Consider the following 15,938-nt stretch of genomic DNA (forward strand, 5'->3'; position numbering starts at 1 on the left):
GGAGAGCCGAGAAGGAAGTCATCCCCTCTGATTTAAGAACTTTAACACACGGTCTCATTCCATCCTCACCAGTGCCATGTAGTCAGAGCGAGTACTGTTGTCCCCACATGTCACCAGGGAAGGACCCCGGGCGTGTGTGTAGGATCTAAAGGAGAGGGCCTGCCGCCAGCAGGGGCAGACGCTGGGAGCCATGCTGAAAGTCCTAAACTCCAGGTATAATCGGGGTCGGCACCTTAGGACCCGCAGGCCACACCAACCCATGATCCCCAGAGACTCTGAACTGTATCCCGGTGACGTGTCTCCAGAGAAGGAGGATGGCGAGCCACGGCAGCCCGTGTGCTCAGCTGAAGTGGTGGGAGATGAACACATGGCGCAGCTCAACTCGGCAGCCGCCCTCTAGGCCCGTGAGCACTTCCCAGTGGCACCTGGGGGGCCCAGGCGGAGGAGCTTCCCACGGGGAGCGCACCCGTCCCCCACCCCGTGGGGACATAGTTGGAGTCTGAATTGGGTCTTCATGCTCCTGATCCTGCTGAGCCTGGCCTCTAGGAAGAGCCTGGCTCTTTCTGGCCAGAAGCAGGCTCGCCACAGAGAGGGGGAGGGGCGCTGTTTCGGAAAAGATCTGGGCCAAGCGCGCTGTAGAGGGAAGGGAAGGCGGGAAAGCAAAGGGATTTGGAACGAACGTCCAAGATCTCACCCGAGCTGGAGCAGGTGGGGGTGCACTACCTTAAACCGCTTACCGCGGGCTGCCTAGCCTGGGACGGCATTAGCAGCTGGCATTTTAAAATCTGCACACGGGCGGGAAAACTGCAGCGAAAGAAGCAGGTGGGAAGTCAGCGTGTAAAAGGGCAGATCCCACTGAGGGTGACTTTCCTTTTTCATGTTTTCCTCGCCGTTTGGGAAACAGTCTCAGAAGGGCGCCTGATTGGACAGAACCCGGGTGCCCCGCAGCCCTGCTACAGGAGGTCAGCCTGGGGCACACAGTCAGCCTGGGGCACACAGTCAGCCTGGGGCACACAGTCAGCCTGGGGCACGCCGCCCGCCCGGTCCCCAGCAGCACACTCAGTCCTCAGGCGTCTCTGAAAACGTATCTCTCCTGGCAGGACACAAAGATGGTGTTCATTCTGCAGGTGGGAGGGGCAGGTGGGGAAAGCAGTCCATTCATGTATGAACTTCACATACATGATCTCATCTGCTTCTCAAACAGGCCTCTGGCAATGACATTGTGACCTCGTTGTACAGATGAAGCAGCAGGGCCACGTGGAGTAAATACCGAGGATTTGAAGACCGATCGGTCTGACGCCAGCCAAGCCTGTGTTACTAACCCCATAAAGGCAACAAACGTATCAGCCAGGAAGAGTCCCTGATGGTCATCCTAACATCAGTGGCTGCAGGACAGACCGTGAAGGCACAGGAAGGGGGGTGCAGAGCCGTGTGAGCTCATGTGTGCACCCAGCACGGGCGGCCTGCTCGCCCCCAGGCAGTAACAGGGGCTCCACTGGCGCGCCTGGCTCAGCTCCGCCCTCCCCCTGCATCTGTGCGCTCTGAGCTCTGCTCGCCTGGCTTGCTCCGCTCTGGTTGTTCGGGGAGGCCTGCCTCCGCTTTCTGTAGCAGCTGCCCACGCAGGCATTCCCGCATCTGGAAGCACCCCCCCTCCCCCTGTGAGAGGCCTGTGCTTAGGGGGCAGTGCCTCTATGGACCCCCTGGGAGACCACATCACCTGGGAGCACAGCTTTCCCACACGCCCCGGCTATGGACACCACAGCCCCCCACGGCTCGCTCTGGAACCTCTTATCACGCCAATGATATTTATTCGTCAATGTTAGAGCATCCCGAAGTAAAATCATTTAAAAGGAAAAAATTAAGACAAGCAAACAAAAAGTGCATAGGTGTGCAGGCACGCGCGCGCACACACACACACACCCCCCCTCTGGGTTCCTTAAGGGAGACAACCACAACAGAACTGGCCTTCATTCTGTACGACACGCTTGGGGAAAGTCAGTTTCACTAATATGAGCTGCAAAGGAGCCCTGAGTGAGCACGCGCAACCGCAACAACAGCAGCTTCCTCTGTGGAGGCCGAGCGCTAAGCTCAGGACTCAGCGGAAGGGCTGCCCAGGGTGAGCCTCGCCTGCTCGGGGGCCAGAGTCCGCGGCCCCATTCCTCCTGCTCCCCGAGGCCCTCTGTGCGGTGGCCCTGGGGGCATCTGCCCCACAGAAGACCAGGCCCTGCCTTTGACGCGGGACCGGTGGTGGCCATCGCCAGTCCCCGCCGCCGGCCTCCCTGGACAGGGCAGCACTGAGCCGACCTCGCCACCTCAGAACCCAGGGCCTCTGAGGCCTCCAAGGGAACCACCGTTTTACAAGGAAACGTCCACCAGATGCAGGTTCCAGGAGTTTAGCACCTCTGCCATCTTTCATTTTCATTCCATTTTACCTGGCGGAACCATGACACAAATTAGGCCGTCAGTAAAGGCTTACTGAATGAATGAATGAATGAATGAATGAATGAGTGCTTTATGGATTCTTTAAAATAAAATGCTAATGATGTCTCTAAAGCACATTGGGAAGTTTCCAAATGCTCTTACCGCCTCCGTTTTATTGAAAACATTGTTCACTCTGCATGGTGCTCCTTCGCCTGGAACGCCCTTCCCACGCCTGCCCCCGACCGGCCTTCTCACTAGTCTCCCGGGACCGGTGCTCCTGCGCCAACAGTGCCAGGCTCCAGGTGCCCCTCTGTGAGGAGGGACAAGCTCTCCCAATACCGAGTCACCAGCCACACCAGTAGCACTTACATCTTAATCTTTAAATTAAATTTAAGTTTAAGTAGCTACAGGTGGCTAGTGGATATCATACTGGGCCTACTCTGGGTTAACACCCTTATGCCACTTATTATCGGAAATTGTCCATTTTTTACAAGAAATGTTGTGTTGAGCGCCTGCCTTCCCCTGCTGTGTGAATTCTCGACCCCTGCTGTATAAACAGCCAAAGCCGTGGTGGTTTTAAGACAGGGCCTCACTGGCTAACAGCGAGGCGCTGGCCCTGCTGGGGCCTCATGGAGAATCCACCCCCACTTCCTCCACCTCCTCCGACTCCTCTGGCCCTGGGGCGGCCGCCTTCCTGGGCTCCTGGCTGTGCGGACTCTCCCAGGCCAGTCCATCCCACACTGCGATGTCTCTGGCTCTTCCTTCCACCTCCCTCTCCACTTGTAGATGGCTGTGAGCTTGGTCACTGTTTTCACAACACACAGGTATTATCTTACAGCCCTGGGGCTAGAGTCTGAGCTGGCCGTGTGCTGGGCTACAGTGGAGGCTGTGCTCCCCACAGGCCCTGGAAGAGAATCCACCTCTCCAGCCTCCAGGGGCCACTTGCACTGCGTCACGCATGGACCCCCCTTGGTTTCCATAACTTGCAGAGTAGCCCCTTCACAGCTCTCTCTCTGAGCCTAACAGTTCTATCTTCTTCCCTGACTACATCTCTTCTGCCTTTTTAAAAAATTCTTTATTGTTGAAAATATTACGTATATCTCCTTTTCCCCCCACTGACCTCTCCCGCGCCACCCCCACCCCTAGCACATGCCCTCTGTGTCCATTGGTTATGCTCATGTACATGCAGACAAGTCCTTTGGTTGATCTCTTACCCCCTCTCCCTGCCCTCCCTCTGAGGTTTGATTTTTATAAAGACCCTAGTAATTACATCGAAGCTACCCAGTTAATCCAAGTTCATCTCCCTTTCTTAAAGTCAGCTGCCCAGCACTCATAATGGCATCCGCAAACTCCACTCTCCCTGCCTGTGAGGTGAGGCCTCCACAGGTCACAGGGACCCGCGCCTGGGCCTCCCTGCAGGGCCATTGTGTGCCAGCCACATCCTACGGCAGGATTCTGGCCGCGTGGCCCGAGACCTGCTCACTGCGGTAACCTCGGAGCCACGGCTGTACCTATCATCCCACTCAATAAGTAGTGTTAAATACATTCATTTTCAGTTTTCAATTTTTGGAGAGATCGTGTTGACTATCATGTTGAAAACTGTAGAATTAAAAATAAATAAAAACACCATGAAGTTATCATTTATATTACCTTTGAAAACAAACCATGTATTATTTTTTATTTCTTCTCGGCCTTTTAGCTAAGATCAAGTGTCAGTAGACCATCCTTTTATAAGGACCTGGAATTGCACATGTGCTTCATTTTCCGGTCTGTCCTGACGGCCTGGCCTCATACGTCGACTTGAAGAGTCTGGGTGCCCCGCGCCGATGGACAGAGGCCCCAGCGAGACACCTGCACTCAACAGGCAGGAGGTTCCACACCCGCGGCCCCGACAGAGGCCGGAGGTCCTCCTGTGAAGATGCCAACACTGGTGTGATGGGGATTACGGACAGTTGCTCACAAAAAGCAAGAATGTTGGTGTAATAAAAATAAAGTTTGAATAATTTAAAACATAATGTTATTTTTGCATACCCCAAAATATATAGATGTGTCTCAACTATATGTTGGGGCAAATATTTGGATCTGTCATCTAACAATAAATCTGATTAAACTGACAGTATGAAATCATATTTTCTTCTGAAATGTCTGACAAAAAGCTATTATAAAATCCAGTATGAATTCATACTGTAGAATATAATAAGCATATGGTTTACTAGGTTCCTCTAAAAAACTGCAATAAAGTAGTGGAAATATAATTGAGGATTAGTTGCCATGGTAGCTGAAAAGTAACATCTCGTCATCAAAATGGAAAATGTAGCCTAGACAACTGTTAATATGGCCATTAAGAGCTCTGACCATCTTCTATATTTCATCCACCTCCCCAGGGACAGCACTCAGCTCTCAGACTAAAATGCAGCAGGTAGCTAGGCATTCTGTCCAGCTGCATGAAAATTCCCTCCAGACAGATAGATAGATAGATAGATAAATAGATGATAGATAATTGATTGATAGATGATAGATAGATGATAGAAAGATAGATAGATGGATAGAAATGATAGATAGATGACAGATGATAGATAGATAGATATGATAGATGATAGAAGATAGATAGATAGATAGATAGATAGATAGATAGACAGATGATAGATGGATGATAGATGATAGATAGAAGAGAGCACAGCAAGCCTTCTAAACGAGGTTTGTGAGATATCTGGGAAGCTGAATACAAGTAATGCTAACACTATAAGGTCACATTAAAAGTGACAGTTGTACAAATCTGTTTCTTTTTAGTTTGTTTCTTCCAAGTTTATTAAAGCATTTACAAATAAGAACACATCTGGAAGTTTAGCCTAAGAATAAGTAAAAAAAAAAAAAAAAACCCGCAGTGATATACAAGAATTTAAAATATTCATCGAGTTAACAGGGCACATAAAAGACAGTTAAAGTAAAGTGTCCAAAAAGAACAGGAACACAATCTCATCCCTTAAGCTGAGCAACCAATCACGAACACGATTCTGCTATCTTCTTGTGCAGAGGAAGGGCTATGGCACCACTTTGCCCCTGGCTGGACGGAGCAGAACCCCACCCTCACTGCTGTCTGCTCCCCCTGCCTGTCACAGGCCAATCACAGGGAGCTCGGAAGCCATGTGCTTTCAATTACACAAATAAAACGTGGGCTGCTTCGCCCGCGGAGCTAAGTGTTTTGTGGTGTCCCTGTTTGAGACCGAATGTTGCCAAGAGTTTGGTCACAATGCCCTGCTCCTCCTGGTATGTGCTGGTTTGGAGAAACAAGTTAACATTTTTCCCCATCAATGAAATCAATGAAAAAATAAACTATTTTATCTGATATTAGTTAAGCATATATGACTATTTCTCGATCTAAATAGGGAAAATATTTTATTTGTGACAACTACATTCGTATAGCATTCCCACTCCATATATTTGCTTTTCCCTCTCTCTCCAGATAGGCTATGATTCGGGAGTGCAGGGATTGTGATATTCCTATAGCTTCACACAATGCCTGGGACACGTATGTGTCAACAAATATTTGCTGAGTGTTAATCAGAAAGTCCAAGTTTTTAGGTAATCACACCAGTAATTAATAGAAGAGACTCTGAGAATCAACACAGTAATAGCTAAAGATATGTGCAATGGCTGGCTTCACAATAATGACTTCGTTGAGTAATTTATGAAAATCTGTGTTAATTTTGTGGTAAAAAGTGTCCTTATCCCATATAGATTACAAATCATCAAGCCAACAATGATTTGATGCAATTCTCTTAACTCACCACTGATCCCAGTTCTGCTTTTGTACAATACCGCACCAGCATTATAAATATTTCCTAGAACTAAAATTATTGGCACCAGGGAACACAGATTGTATCCATCATCTCATTCATAATATCCAGTAAGTCTTTAGGATTAGAAAACAACATCCTATCTAATAAAACAGAAACATGGTAATTGGCATATGAGCGCTACCCTTCCCATTGGCTAATCAGCGAGATATGCAAATTAACTGACAGCCAAGATGGCGGCCAGCAGCCAGGCAGCTGGAAACTAACATGAGGCTTGCTTGCTTTAGTGACGGAGGAAGCCAAAGCTTCCCCACCTGCCTTGCCGGCCTCTCAGCTGCACTATAAGCAACTATGTTACAAAAACAGAAGCTAACCAAAACCCCAGGCTTCAAGCCAGCAGGACCGCAACATTGTTTCAAATACAGAAGGGTAAACAAAGGCCAGAAACCTGCTTTCAGCAGTGGAAGTCTCATAGCTGGAGCCGAGCCTCAGAGCTAAAGCTGGCCCAGAATGAAAAAAAAAGGAAAAAAGGAGCGGTTGGGAGCTTCAGTCACCCGTCAGCCTGAAAACGGCCCTCAGCCCCTCACCCAGGCTGGCCAGGCACCCAAGTGGGGACCCCCACCCTGAAGGGTGTGTGACCAGCTGCAAACAGCCATCATCCCCTCACCCAGGCTGGCCAGGCAACCCAGTGGGGACCCCCACCCTGATCCAGGACACCCTTCAGGGCAAACCAGCCGGCCCCCACCCGTGCACCAGGCCTCTATCCTATATAGTAAAAGGGTAATATGCCTCCCAGCACCGGGATCAGTGGAGCTGCGAGGCCTCCCAGCACCGGGATCAGCGGAGCAGTGAGGCCTCCTGGCACCAGGATCAGCGTGACAGGGGGTAGCGACCAAACCCCCCTGATCGGCCCTGCTCTGTGTGTGACAAGGTGCGGCGCCCCAATCCCCCCCCCCCCACGGGCCCTGCTCTGTGTGTGATGGGGTAGAGCCATAACCTCCCCATCGGCCCTGCCCTGAGTATGACAGTGGCAGCGCCCCAACCCCCTGATCTGCCCTGCTCTGTGGGTGATAGAGGGCGGTGCCCCAACTCCCCTATCGGCCCTACTCTGTGAGTGACAGGGGGGAGCTCCTCAACCCCCTGATCAGCCCTGCTCTTTGGGTGACAGGGGGGAGCTCCCCAACCCCCTGATCAACCCTGCTCTGTGCGTGACAGGGGGCGGCGCCCCAACTCCCCAATTGGCCCTGCTCTGAGCTCGACCAGGGGCTGCACCTAGGGATTGGGCCTGCCCTCTGCAACCCGGGAGCAGGCCTAAGCCAGCAGGTCATTATCTCCCGAGGGGTCCCAGACTGCGAGAGGGCACAGGCCTGGCTGAGGGACCCCCTCTCCCCTCTGAGTGCACAAATTTTTGTGCACCGGGCCTCTAGTGGAACTATAATTAGCTGAGAGGATTTCAGTTACATATATGACCTCCATGGCCACTATAAGAAATTAGCTCAGAGCTCAATATACAGTTATGTGTCACAGGCTGCTTATATCACAGTCCCATAAGATTATAATGGAGCCGAAAAATTCCTATCACCTAGCCATTATAGTCATTGTCATGGCATTATTCACATGGCGACACTGGTATAAGCAAACCTACTGCACTGCCTGTCATGTACCTGGTATGATGTATTGATTATAAGACACTATTTCATCATTATTTTGGTATATTTCTCCCTACTTACAATAAACAGTTAAACGGGGCGTCATGTTATGCTCTCAGCAGCCTCATGTGTCAACAGTCTCTTGGTCGCATTGTTTGTTCTAGAGCTGGATTTCATCTCGTGTGGTTTTGTACAGTCCCGTGCTGGACTGGTTTGCAGCCTGGGAGTAACAGGCCATGCCACACGCCTAGGTGTGTAGTGGGCTATCCCATCGAGGTTTGTGTAAGTGCACCTCCATGATGTCCACACAATCGCCATATCGCCTAGGTGTGTAGTGGGCTATCCCATCTAGGTCTGTGTAAGTGCACCTTCATGATGTCCACACAATCGCCATATCGCCTAGGTGTGTAGTGGGCTATCCCATCTAGGTCTGTGTAAGTGCACCTTCATGATGTCCACACAATCGCCATATTGCCTAGGTGTGCAGTGGGCTATCCCATCTAGGTCTATGTAAGTGCACCTCCATGATGTCCACACAATCGCCATATTGCCTAGGTGTGCAGTGGGCTATCCCATCTAGGTCTGTGTAAGTGCACCTCCATGATGTCCACACAATCGCCATATCGCCTAGGTGTGTAGTGGGCTATCCCATCTAGGTCTGTGTAAGTGCACCTCCATGATGTCCACACAATCGCCATATCGCCTAGGTGTGCAGTGGGCTATCCCATCTAGGTCTGTGTAAGTGCACCTCCATGATGTCCACACAATCGCCACACGCCTAGGTGTGTAGTGGGCTATCCCATCGAGGTCTGTGTAAGTGCACCTCCATGATGTCCACACAATCGCCATATCGCCTAGCAACGCATTTCTTACAACAGCGGTCAGCAAACCGTGGCTCGCCAGCCACATGCGGCTCTTTGGCCCCTTGAGTGTGGCTCTTCCACAAAATACCATGTGCGGGTGTGCACGTACAGTGCAAAGTTGACTTAAAACTTTTTTAAGTAAAGTTTATTAATTTTAGGGAACGTTGTGGAGTAAAAGGAGATGTAGTGTCAAGGATTGAGAAAGGTATGTTGAGATGGTTTGGACATATAGAGAGGATGAACGAAAGGAGATGGACGAAACAAGTATACAAGACGAGTGTGGATGGGAGAGTTGGAAGGGGTCGACCTCAGCGAATGTCCCTCAATCAGATTGAGGACGTTTTTAGCAAAGGCCAGCTTAGGAGTTCCCTAATGAAGTTAATAACAATGTACCTGCCTATATAGTTTAAGTTTAAAAAATTTGGCTCTCGAAAGAAATTTCAATCGTTGTGCTGTTGATATTTGGCTCTGTTGACTAGTGAGTTTGCCGACCACTGGCTTAGAACATCTCCCCGTCAAGGGAGTGGCGCCTGACCATAGGCGCATGAATGAGGAGTCACACCTCTGGAAAGGTGGCTCTGGTTCCTACCTGTTTGGACAACTGCTCTCTTACAATGAGAACACTGCACCTGCCACGCTCGGTCCTTCCCTCCACCGCCTTCCGGGGGTCCCTGGGACCAGCGACAGGGATGCGACTGCTCTCTCCCAGGAGCGCTGCCAGTGCTCCAGCCACACCACCCTCCTGTCTGCTTCCTTCCCGCCCGGCACTCACTCGGGCCTCCAGCCGATGCTCCCATTCCTGAGCTCACTCTAGGCTCATCCTCTAAAGGCCAGTGTTTTGGATTCAGTGCTTATAGATCCTAATTATTTCCAGTGTCTACTTTGCAACTAAATGGGAAACTTCCCCAGGCCAGGCACCAAGGATTCTACTTCTGTATTTATTAATAAATACATCGATTGAGGGCACCATACCACTTGGCTTGGCACAGGGAAGTCAGACAAATGTTGATTATTGGCAATTTGATTGGTTACCAATGGGCAGCATTCACACAAATGAGTAAAATATTTCTGCAGGTGATTACATTTTTAACTCATTTGTAACCTACATGGAAACCTGAACAAATATTTTCATTTTAAAGAACATCAGTCCAGCAGGATGAAAATATTTTCTTAGCAAATAAACATTTTCATTGGAAATCCTCCTACTTAAAATGTTTGGTTCAGATGTCTGGTCTCTATAGCTTTTAATTGATTTATAGACCAGCTTAAGTTCATCTACATGCATGCTGTTCCTTATCTATCCATCAATTTTCTGTACAAATATTTACAGCTAGTTGTATCTCTTCTATTGTGACTCTTCAAAATAAAGACCATTTTTAATTTTTTTTCCTACTTCCAACTCAGTGCTTAGGAACCTGGGATGGAGGAGGCACTCAGTAATATCTGGCCAATGACGATCTCATTAATTTTCTAATCAGTGGAGAATGTAAGGCCCGAACAGAAAGCCTAAGAGTTAGCGTTGTCTCACTGAATGCTAAGCCAGCCTTATTTTTCTTTCCAAAGTCACGGTGGGCTCTTGTCCTGTGATTGCATTTGTTTCCATCTCCAAGCAGATTCCCACTCACAAGGTTTCCTATTTCATCTCCAGTAAAATCTTCACTCGGGTAAATTAAAAGTTGTCTGGTTATTTCCTCCTCACTACAGCTCTTCACAATAACCCTCAAATCCCAGGTCTGAAAACACTCTTTTTAAAAAATCAAAGATTCTACAAGATGAAACAACACTTCCCTTAATTAGCATCTGCCACAGGTGTGGTTGCACTGAGGCCTCTAACAACGCAGCACTGAGCAGAAATGACCTTCGGAGAGTACGGAGTGCTTTCTTGGTGCCTACGATTCTCCCTCCTTTCCCTGTCCCTCTCCATCGCGTACAATGGGAAGAGCTGTGGATTGGGAGCCAGGAAACTGAGGTTCTACATGTCTGTCCACTGCATCCTGTGTCTCTGATGAGTCTCGGCTTCCTCATCTGTAAATTAAGGTTCTTAGGTTTTATTTGGGCACAAATGAGTCAACTGTAAACTCCTACTAGAATGTAGTGTGGTATTATTACTTATGGAGGCAGAAAACTCTACAAATAAATGTCAGCTGGTTATAGACCACTGGCCAGCTCAGAAACCTCAGGCTGACCTCTGAGACAGGGGGTCTCCTCTGGCTTATGATTTGGAAACACCAGGTGGGGCGGGAGGAGGAGGGGAATGAATGAGCGAGCATTACAAACGGATGGACAGCTGAAGCAGACTATTCAAAAGAACCATGCATTGCCCAGTTGGAAAAAAAATACTATGTCTCATGATGCAAGATCTTTTTGAATAACTGTTTGTATGGTTTGGTTTGGTTTTAATGTATTTTTATTGATCTCAGAGAGGAAAGGAGAGGAAGAGAGAAAGGAACATCAATGATGAAAGAGAATCATTGATAGGCTGCCTCCTGCACGCCCCATACTGGGGATCGAGCCTGCAACCCAGGCCTGTGCCCTGATCGAAAATCGAACCGTGACCTCCTGATTCAAAGGTCGATGCTCAACCACTGAGCTACACTGGCTGGGCTGAATAACTGTTTGCTATCTAACCAACACTCCCAATAAAAACAAATGATTTACAGAAACTTAATCTTTACATCATGTTAATACAAACAGAACAATAAGGTAGAATGGTTGATCTGAAAAGACATTCCAGTATAGGTAACTTAATTCATTAAGTGAAATTGATTAAATTTTACATTTAATTAAAATTGATGCATTAAAAAATGAAGGCAATAAAAATAGTTGATGTGCACATACACTTATGGTTGTTAACAGTGTAACACACCACATGGTGCATTTCCCTATCTTCTCTCCAATTGGAAATTTCTAAATTTCTCTGGAGTCCGCACAGTTTTCGCCAGGTGACATGAACTCTTTTTGCACATCTCCTTGGGCAACAGTGTCTGAAAACGCTGTTGGAAAGCCATTGGCTAAAAGCAGATCCTTTCATAAAGTGATACAGTGCGAGTCGCGTTCCTTACATGAATCCTGGGTGAATAACCTGCAGAAACCTGGATCCAAACTCCAAATCCTACCCTAAAAGGACAGAAACCCAGTACTGAGGGCCGGGCCTCATCCTCAGCCCACCAGCACGCGGACATGGGGTTCTTCCGTGGGACACCCCACATCGGACCCACATGGGGTAAGTGTGCGCGAGCCTTCTGTGGGCACAGACCCTCAGAGCAGGACGGCCTGGACTGCCTGTCACAGGGTCACAGGCGGAGACCGAGGCCCACAATGGCGAGTCCCTCGCCAAATCACCAAGTTTGCTGGAGATCGAGCTAACATGGCGCAGACTCCTGCGTCTTGGTCCAGTTTTAATCTAGCAGCTTTTCTTTAAAATTATTCCAACGATTCACCCACGAGAGAAAGCGGAGGCCCGCCCCTCTGTGACTGCATGTGCCTCCCGGGAGCCGACGGCGAGGGAGGTGGACCCTCTGGCTGACACCTGGCCCGGGGGCTGTGGCTGTTCGTCACCCGTTTCAATTCCCAGCTCCGCGTCGCCTCTGACTGGGAGAGGATCCCCGCTGCCCACAGGCCCTGGAGCTCAGCTCCCACGTGAGGCAGGCTTCCCGGCGGGGGAGCAGGGAACGGGCAGCAACAGCGCTCAGCCCTCGGCGGGCGGGACGCCCACTTCTGCCTGGAGACGCGACGGTCCTGTTACACTGGAAAAACCATGTTTCACTTGTCCATGTTCTGTTCCTCCTCGAGTCAAAGCCTCTATTCTTGTCTTTTCCTCTTTCATTCCTCTTTGGGGGCTCGGGGAGGTCTCTAAACCGTTACATAAGCAGGTGCTTTCCTTCATTTTCCTGAAGCCCATGTTCGTTGGGAGTGTGGTCAGTCACCAGAGCACTTGCCCTGCAGTCAGCTCACCCTCCACCGGAAGGCATGGGGACACGCTACCTTTCCACAGGCCTCGCGCCCACACAGCTTCCACAGACACTGAGCCACGCACTGTGAAACTGAAACACTAACATAAAGTGTAGTATTGCTCACGTGTAAGTGAGAAATCAAAGCTCCAACACGCTGTGGTCATAGCGGTGCACAGGTGATGGGGTCGTGCTCTCTGGCCGCTCTTGCCGTGTTGTCAGTAGAAGGAGAGGCGCCCGCAGGCGCTCCTTCCTCATGAGGGACCGCCCGGGGGCGGGGGGTGCAGGCCGCCCTCTACAGAGCATGCCCAGGGCCCACACTCAGTCCCCTGTGATCCCAGCAAAACATCAGGAAGGTGAACAAGTGTTTCACACACTGAGCACAGTCTCGTGTTCCTTGAACAACTCCACCTGAACCAAGTGTGCAAATAAATTACCAAAATCATCAGATTAGAACGAAAGGAGTCCAAGTTAATGAGCAGAGGAGAGCCAAGTCTGTGAAATGCATCCTAACACTAAACATAACTTCCCGAGTTTTGCCATTTTGCTTTTCTCGACTGGCTTTGTGGATAATCAAGAGCAGAGCACAGCCTGACCCCAGGGAACGTGTCCCTGCCATGTCCAGTCCCCATGATGCCTCTCCCCCACCCCCCTGTTCTGCCCGGTGCCCGCACGGTCTCCTAGCAAACCAAGGACCCAGGCTGATCTGATGACAATCGTTTCCGTCATGGAGAAAACTACCGGCATGGCCCCCGCAGGGAATCCATCCTCAAAGTGCAAATACATCCACTTTTCTTTAGTGCCTACAAAGTGCCAAGAATTTTCATCTCATTCTTCAATATGCAGGTGACAAAACAGAATTTCAAGATCAGTAACTTGCTCACGGTCACAAGCTTGCAGGTGGCAAAGACAGGACCCGATGCAAGACTCCAAAGACCTCTGCTCTGTGAACTGCCCGGTGGGAGCAAGTGGCAAAGGAAACGTTCTCAGCGCAGAAAACGGCCCTGCTGAAGGCTGGGAGTGTAGGAAAGATGTGATCGTTGGGAACGGAAAAGAGTTTCCCAGAATCCAAAAATTCTCACTGTGAGACACTGTCCTGTTCCTGCTGGCCACAGGCCTCATGGATGGTGCATATGGTGTTCGCTCAAAAGACTGGAGATAGAGTATTGTGGTCAGGTTGGTTTTTATTTACGTATTTACTTATTTAGTCACTTATTTAAAAACGACTGTGCTTTAAGAATATAATGTTTAAGAAGATTAGAGGAGCCCAACGGGTGTGGCTCAGTGGTTGAGCGTCGACCTATGCACTAGGAGGTCACAGTTGGATTCCCACTCAGGACACGGGCCTGGGTTGCAGGCTGGGTCCCCAGTGGGGAGTATGCAGGAGGCAGCCGATCCATGATTCTCCCTCACCACCGGTGTTTCTATCTCTCCCTTCCCTCCTCTCTGAAATCAATACAAATATATTTTTTAAAAAGATTAGAGGAATCGAACATAAATTAAGAGATATCACAAACATCCCTAACCTCTTTGCAATTCTTTCAATAAATCTTACAAAACATGTAGGTATGGTCGTGGAGCCCCAGTTTAGCTGGGAGCCCGACATGTGAGTGTATTTCAATGAGGTACCCGTCCACTGGACCCTGTGAACCCACAGAGCGCCCTCTCTCAGGCACGTGCCTGCCTTCCCGGTGAGCACAGCCAGGGGGATCTGTCGGGAAGACTCCCCCCAGAGTCCTCCTCAGAAGCAGAGGGGATCTGGCGCAGGTGTCCGTTTTGGCTACACTCAGCCAACTCTCAGCCTCTCTGAGATGGATTTGAAGTGACTCTAATGTTTTGATGGTGGGACCTTCCTTGGACAAGGGCGGAATGCCCATCACAGCTGTTTCATCTGCCAATGTCAGCTGATACCGACGGCCAGGGGATGATAAAGACAAGATCGTAAGAGGCACATTACCACACGAGGAGCTCGCGTGCGGGAGAGTGACATTGTTGAGACTGCGCATCAGGATGACAAGTGGGGGCTGTGCTGTGTGCCCGCTCCCCCTGGAGAAGGAAAGGACCCCAACAGGTGAGCTCTGACAGCAGGTCCTATGGGAGGAAAAGTCCGTCACTGAAGGGAGACTTGGGGAGGTGTCATCCAAATGGAGCTGCAGCGAGAGACCCTGATTCTGAGCAGAATCCCAAGGCCTTTCCTCTGAGTGGCCCCGCTCCTCGCCTAGGACAGCAGCACGGTGCCCCTGGGACAGATGGGGATGGGAGGCAAGGTGGCTTGGACGAGTGGCCCCAGGCAGGGTTACGGAACATATTTAAAGGCTGGATAGACCAAAATATCATAAAAATACTAATTTAATTACAATTTAAAAATATTAACTTAATTTTAATAAATCATCCTTGAAGTACCCAGACACAAACACTGCCTGTGGAACTTTGAATGAATCCACTGATTTAACTCCATGGATCTAATTCTGTTTCAATTTCATCTCATTTTCTACAAACAGGAATTACCCCACTTAAAAAATAAATAAATAAACAAACAAACAAACAAACAAATAAATAAATAAATAAATAAATAAAACAGCCCTAGCTGGTTTGACTCAGTGGACAGAGCATCAGATCCACAGACTGAAAGGTCCCGGGTTTGATTCCGGCCAAGGGCACATACCTCTACTGCAGATTCGATCCCAGCCCTGGTAGTGGGCATGCGGGAAGCAACCAATCCATGTGCCTCTCTCACATTGACGTTTCTCTCTCTGACTCTCCCCCCAACCCTTCCACTCTCTCTAAAAACCAATGGGAAAAAAATGTCCTTGGGTGAGAATTAACAAAAATAAATAAAAATAATAAAAACCAAAACAAATGGATTTTTTTTCAGTTTACTGAAATATTCCCAGGCTAAATGAGAACTCCATTGATTCAGGAATTTATTAGTTATTTATCAGCAAAATTCAGCTCAGTTTTGCTATGCTTAAAAGAAGAAAATAAAATCCCAAGCAAAAACCGTCACCAGTAGAGTGGAGATTTAAGGGGAAATGGAGAAAGAAGTGAGAGCTCTTTATGAACACTTAGGAAAACAACTCTTAGGCACCTCATGGCTTGAACACAAGCTCCCGCGTGGAATGTCTCATTGTCCCTCCCTCATTGGCCCCAAGTCTATTTTCCAGTACAAACTCGTGTAAAAGAAAATTCTTGTATCCGAATCACTCGTTTGCCTTGGCGTGGCCAGTGCCCTTCGGCCCTCTCCAAAGGAAGTGTGAG

General features: G+C 49.2%; 1 protein-coding gene across 1 annotated transcript in view; it reads right to left on the reverse strand.

Annotated features, from left to right (window-relative positions):
• COL5A2 (collagen type V alpha 2 chain) overlaps window positions 1-15,938 on the reverse strand; it is a 154,893-nt gene that overhangs the window by 129,614 nt on the left and 9,341 nt on the right. The window lies entirely within an intron of this gene.

This window comes from Myotis daubentonii, chromosome 7 (assembly GCF_963259705.1).
Source record: "Myotis daubentonii chromosome 7, mMyoDau2.1, whole genome shotgun sequence".
Classification (NCBI taxonomy): Eukaryota; Metazoa; Chordata; class Mammalia; order Chiroptera; family Vespertilionidae; genus Myotis; species Myotis daubentonii.